Below are 6,723 nucleotides of genomic sequence, written 5' to 3'. Positions count from 1 at the left end.
GGTCCGTCCAGAGGCAAAGTAGTGAACAATCAACAACTAGTAAAAGTAGTGAGGATTAATTTTTTAATAGATAGGATTCCATTTTTATTCCATTAACAAACTCGCCACAATCGACATGCACAAGTGTGGGGCGGATCATACTTATTTTACTTCACGATGACATGATGCATATTGATTTGGGTCGCAACGGGAACCTTCCTATTCCAGATTTAAATGTCTTAACCGCCAACGGAATCAACCGGTGGCAGCAGTGGCAGACCGGACGGGCAGACTTGAACGAAGAGGTTGAGCCTGTAAACACTGTACTTATCAAGTATGCTCATCTTCGGTACAAGCCTCATGATGTTGTATCCGCGCGCCATCCGAAACACAATGGTGCCGCCCACAATGTTGCACCCTTGCTTCCGAAGTCTTGAAGTCCCACATGGAACTTTGGGCCCAGCGTGAGCAAGAAGTTGATGGCCGTCTGCATGCCCGGTTAGCTCACCAGATCCAACAATGGGGGCTGCACCGTAACCAACTATGTGGCGTACGGGCCCGTCTGCCTCTCGTGCATGTAAACGACTGTGTGGGGTAGTTATTACTGACCGATATTTCTATGGCATGTCGGTGATGACTTTTTGGTTGATCATCATTGACCGGTGGCTATGAACCCGTCTTTAACAAGGGGTGGGTAGTAAAATGGGTTCTTCTAGTGTCCTGGCAATCCCCTAGTAGCCCAGGATGCCCGCTTGACAGCTAACCAAACAAAATCCACCCAGATGATTCATTATTAAGTAGAAATTAAGTTGATCTCTCATACCATTCACGAATATCAAACAACCCTCCCCAAAATCTTCTTAGCAGACCAAAAAACTAAAATGAGCCTTCTGGAATACCCTACTCCCTCCGTCCGATGAAGACTGTATGTTTAGCTTTACAATTTGACCACAAAAGAGTGCTCATCTATATTCTCAATGCATTTTAAAGTAGAAAAAATGCTTCTCTGTCATCACACGGTAATCAAGATCAATAACATTCTACGCATGGTCTCCTTAGTTTCTACATGCACTTCCCGCGCAAAAAAAAAGTTTCTACATGCACTTAGCTAATTGAGGGTTGGGTAATTAAAGTGGAGAGAGATGGTGGCTTGCACCTTTCCAATGCATTTTTACTTCACTCCATAATTTCTCCTAAAATTTATATATGTACACTTTCACGGGATGGAGGGAGTACATATTTTGTTTAAATAGTCAACAAACATGCATACTACTCTTAGTGAACTTCTACACTACATAGCCAATATGATCAATACATGCAGCTTGCCTTGTTTGTTGTTGTGGCACTCTAACTCCTGAAACTAATTTGTTTCGCACTTCGGACAATTTTGACAATATGACGTAAAAGAAAATAAAGGCAAATAAGCAACGAGGGCCAAAAGAGTGCAATAAAATTATCAAAATAGACAAAAGAATAAAGTCCAAAAGAACATACTAAAAACATATTACCCTCCAGGGATAGTTCTTAAAGTTATTTAGGTTCTTAAGATCAAGTTTTAAATCAAAAATAATACTTGGTTTTGGAATTATGGCCAAATAGGCTCCAGTTAAATAATAAACTTTGAAAAGGGATTGAAAACCTGGAAACTTGGTTTGAAATTGCTCTTTCTTTTGAGTTTCACCTTAGATTCAATATACAAAAAGAATCAGTCAGAAATTTGCTATTGAATTGAAGTTAAGAATAAAGTAGGTATAAATAATATTAAATTCAAATTCATTTCACTTGATAAAACTCTGAAACCTTGCTGTTACGTGAAAGGGTGCTTCAAGCTGCTCACTATGCAAAAAAAGTCATCTCGAAAGATGTTCTAGATTTCATGTTACAGCCAAATTTAGGTTTGAATTCAAATTTGAGAAAGAAATTAACTATTTCTCTGGCTAGAAGAGTTCATATAGAAAATATGCAAAAACTTTCATAAAATATTGGTCTACAGATTAGAAGTTGTAATTCTTTAAAATTTTATTGGCTTTTCTGCAGTGACAGAATTTTGGCGAACAAGGGACATGTGGGGTTCCCAGGGTGCATTGTTGGTGTTTAAGCGCAAGGGCACAAGCAAGCCGTTATGGTTTGACGAATTTCTGCGAATCCTAGAACATGTGAGCTATCTCTTTCCTTTGCCGTGGAAAGAAGAAACTTGGACAGCGAAGGGAAGTAACTTTCTGGGAGCAGTAAACGACACTGTTGTCCTATTAGTACCACAGTACTGATCAGGATGGTTTTGCTATCAGAAATAGTGCGAATTAACATCCTCTTTTGCCACCTATTCCTGGAGTAGGAGTGCAATATGCAATGATGGAGGATCGTCCTAACCAACTCGAAAGGATGGGCAGCTACTGCTATGAATTGATTTTCATGTGACTTTGCGTTGCCTTTTGTTGAGCCTGTACCCCTATATATCAATGCGGTCTTGGCGATCTGCTACAGCATTTTTATCATGAGGGGATCTGCCACAACATTGACACCATGTACTTCTTTGGTCCTACACCGGCATCATCATTGCAATCTTTCGTCGAGATTATTCCACAAATACCCATTTTATTTTAGTTACATATATGCATGACACTCTGCCTTCTAGATGTATGTATTTATGAGTATATATTCCTCTAAATTGGAACAGCTTTTTAAATTTTACATGCTTTATTATTATGTACTTTGTGTGCCAAAATCGTCAAAAAAATTGTTCTATGTTTTGAAAAATATTTCTTACAACGAATGTTATAATGTTTTTTTAATAACTGGGATGTCCTAAAAAGAACATTCTTTACAATGAAATAATGTTATGATTGTTTCTAGCTTTCGAAGCGGTGGCAGATGTGATTGAAGTGTGCTAATGTTTGCATGACTTCCTTCTGTAGCGACGTGAGCTGTACACTGGTACAATGGTACGAACACTGTTGCGTCTGTTGGGCACTGGTACATGAGTTGCACACTCTTGCATGAGTTGGACACTGGTACGGTTGCATGACATGGACACTGGTACCGAACTAAGTGTTGTCTCTGTTGTGATGATGATGGAGAATAAAAGAGCTGTGAGCAAAGCTAATCACGTCTTTATTCAAGCATCAAAACGTGGTTGCCACAAGTCTGTCACATTTTCTTTTTGGAAAGACAACTTTTGCCATTTGAAAACAATTTTGACGTAAATCTAGTTCGCTGGTACCCATCTACCTCACTGCATCATCATCTTATGTTAGAAACCAAACCAAGTGGTAGTGGCTTTTGGGTTAGTCGATTTGATATGAGTTGTCGGATGCAAGATGAATGGCCAGAGCTTCTTCAACGTCGAGCCCTCCTGTTCATTCACGAAACTGCCCCCACATACCGCTGGCCCAACCGTTAGTTTCCGCCGCACACTCCCGGCGGCGCTCTCACAATAGCCTCCTTCGTCTGCACCCCCCTACACCCTAAGATAGACAAGTTAGAATCTGCCACCGGGGGTTTCGGTGCTTCGAGGTTGTTTCTTCTTTCTACACCAAATCAACTGGCCCAAATTCAATATTTTCAGCGACTGACGTCCTTCAAAACTAAAATCAAGTAAATTTTACTCTGTGGACTTGGCCAGGCCTCTACACCTTTAAGTTGTGAAAAGTGATGGATATTTTATTAATTCATGTCGACTGCCCAGTTTTTTTTTTTTGACATAGTACAACCAAAGATGCTCACACACATGCACATACGCTCGTCCCTATTAACTCACGCGCAGACAACTACCCCTATGAGCACCTCTGAGATAGTAGGCCGCCACAACATCTTGAGATTGACGAAGTCTCTATAGGTGTCTTGTAGTCGACAGGGACATCATAAACTGACAAACATCACCGAAAAATCAGACACAAATCTAGGAAAATGCGAGCACCGTTGCGAAGTCTAGGAATTATACCCCTAGTGGGTTGGTTCATCTTTGAGGAACCTAAGCATCTGGGCTACAATCAGTTCGCTACTACCGGTATCCTTGTAAACAGTAATGAGGCATGTCACGTGCTCCTCCATTCCAAAATACGTGTCGTAAATTTAGTTCAGACATAGTATTTATTTTCATGGCATAGAACTAATGTTTCCATCTTCAGTCCCCTATCCAGCCATGTAGCATATGCAAGCAATGGGCTAGTGCAGCCTAGCATCCCTGTTTTGTGCTCTAGGGATGCTAGCAGGGATCATTCTGCTACACTCAGTTACCATGTAACACTGGCGAGTTACCAGCGAAAAATGCATTGCTCTCCAGTAAAGTGGAAAATGTGCATGTCATAGGGTATGCTTCCCGCAGTCGAGTCATTTGTGAGCTTGCACGTCCAATGAGTGCCACCAGATCAAGCGTTCCAACGTGAGGCTGCAAAGGAGCCTTCTCGCCTTCGTTGTATCTGTATTTCGTTAATATTTTTTCATACAATTTCCTCACTACTAACTGGGTATAAGCATTGACACATTTTTTTAACCTACACCTACGTCATAATGGCAATCTTATTTTCCTTGAATTATTACACACATACCCAATTTAGTCCAGTCACATATAATGCATATCACAGCTGGCTTATTGACGTATGTATGTATTAGTATATATTAATCTAAACTAAAACAAATTAATAAATTTGACATGATTTATTGCATGGTACTCTTGCGAGGTAAGCGTGTATTCATCATTTTTCTGTCATTATAATTTTTACAAATATTCCTTGCAATGAAATAATGTTATGATTTTTTGGTAACTACAAGACAGAAGATGACAAGGATAAGCAAATGGGACAAGCTTTCGGAGAGGTGGCAGCACTAAGCCTAGCGTGGCTTCCTGTAGCGTACATAAATTGGACAGGCATCAAAGCTTTGTATTGTCGTTTGCCGAGGTTCTTGTTTTCTTCTTTCTTTTTGGACGTTTTACTGAACTAAGTGTTGTCTCTTGTTCGATGATGATGCAGAGAATAGCTGTGAGCAAAGATAATCATGTTTGGAAAGAGATTTTGATGTATATCTTATTCGCGGTACCCATCTACCTTGTTGCGTCTTGTTCGTTGGTTAGAAACTAAATCGAGCAACCTTTAATAGTAGTAGTCAGGAAATTAAACTCGATTGAGTTGGCCAAGCAATCTACAACTTTAAGCTGTGGCAGCGATGAATGCTTTGATACTTGTGGACAACCGGTGGCTCGTTGAACCATCAAGAAACCTTTAATAACTTTTGTGAGTTTATAATGAGATGATGTGTGCTGTAGATCCAACAACAACAATGCATATATGGAATTTTTTTAAGTCTTTGTCCTGGAGGCTTGATGAACACCATGAGCAAAACACATGTTGTAGCCTTTGTTTCCACATAGTTTTTCATCCTTTTTGAAATTATTCATTTTGGGAAATTTTAGGGTACCTCATACTACTGCTTGTGGTTGGTAGTATTAATCAGATCCAACGGTTGATGTAAAGGGCACTTTAGTCCAATTCTTATTAAGTTGATTCTCTTTCAATGTGCGTCTTCCTCCCCGCAGTCACCGGCTCACCGCGCACGGGACCAATCTCGTTCATCTCTCGCTCACCACATCATCACGCTGATCAGTTGCTTCACAATCATGTGCCCTCGCTGTCGCTAGTCACTCGCCCCCAATACAGCCGTAGACGTAGCGGCGCCCATGCCTCTCACCACCCGCCCGCTGCATTTCTCTTCATCGCAGCAGGCAAGTAGCAGGAGTTGGGTCGGTAGGTGATCCGTGTACTGGAGCTCACAGATTTGGGGAGGCTTAGCCTCGTCGGCGTTTTTGTTGCGGCGGTCTGGGGCATGGCGGCCAGCGCGGGAGCCCGACGAGCATCGGGGGCTGCTTTGTCTTGTCGATCGGCTACACTCTTGCCGGCCAGCGGCTCTGTTCCTCAGCTCGCGACGAGCCTTTTCTCGAATCTGCTCATCACGTACCGCTCAAAGGCAGCAATTCTGTCCATCTTCGCGCTAGATTCTCATCTCGATGAAATTAAACTTATCCGATTTTGCCCTTTTTGCAAGGAATACTACCCATCTAGTCGAGCAGTATAAATTAATATTAACCTTTAGATCAGCAAAAATGGATGGTCGATATTTACCTGATGCACCGTAAAAGGTCTCTTGATTTTTGGTGCCCTGACAACTATTTTTCCTGTGGGGTGGTTGCCTGACCACTATGTGGGGTGTATCATCTTTGTCAGCATCTTGGTGATTTTTAGTGTTTCAGTTTGCCAAGTTACCGATGACGGGTTCCGTGACGTTAGCCACTACAATGCATATTTTTCCTTTCATAAGCCGTTGAACATTTGGTGTTGGAGTACGGAGTTCAAATATCATAAACCTCTTAACTTATTTTTTTGATGATGTCAAAGTGAAGAGAATGCAAGATTTCCCATGCACAAATGCGGAGTATTTCCGGTCGTTGAAATATGATGAATATTTACGCGACACCTTTTTTTATAATAGACAATTTAGTAACGAACTAGCAAATATGATTGCACGACATTGGAGCATCCGCAATCACCACGGCCAATGCGTCTCCAAGATCCCAAATACCAAGTGTTAGATCTGAATACATGCACCAATGGAGAGAATCACTTCTTGCCAAACCACTGCTCCTTCACCCATGTCCCTTGTATTTCACTTGCGTTCCATCCCAGATCCATCCGCAGCCCAGTTATCTTCTGCCCCCTCCCAACATTGTCCATGGTACACACTACACCCGGC

The sequence above is a fragment of the Triticum aestivum genome, chromosome 5A, assembly GCF_018294505.1.
Source record: "Triticum aestivum cultivar Chinese Spring chromosome 5A, IWGSC CS RefSeq v2.1, whole genome shotgun sequence".
In the NCBI taxonomy this organism is placed as follows: Eukaryota; Viridiplantae; Streptophyta; class Magnoliopsida; order Poales; family Poaceae; genus Triticum; species Triticum aestivum.
This window is presented reverse-complemented; position numbering follows the sequence as displayed.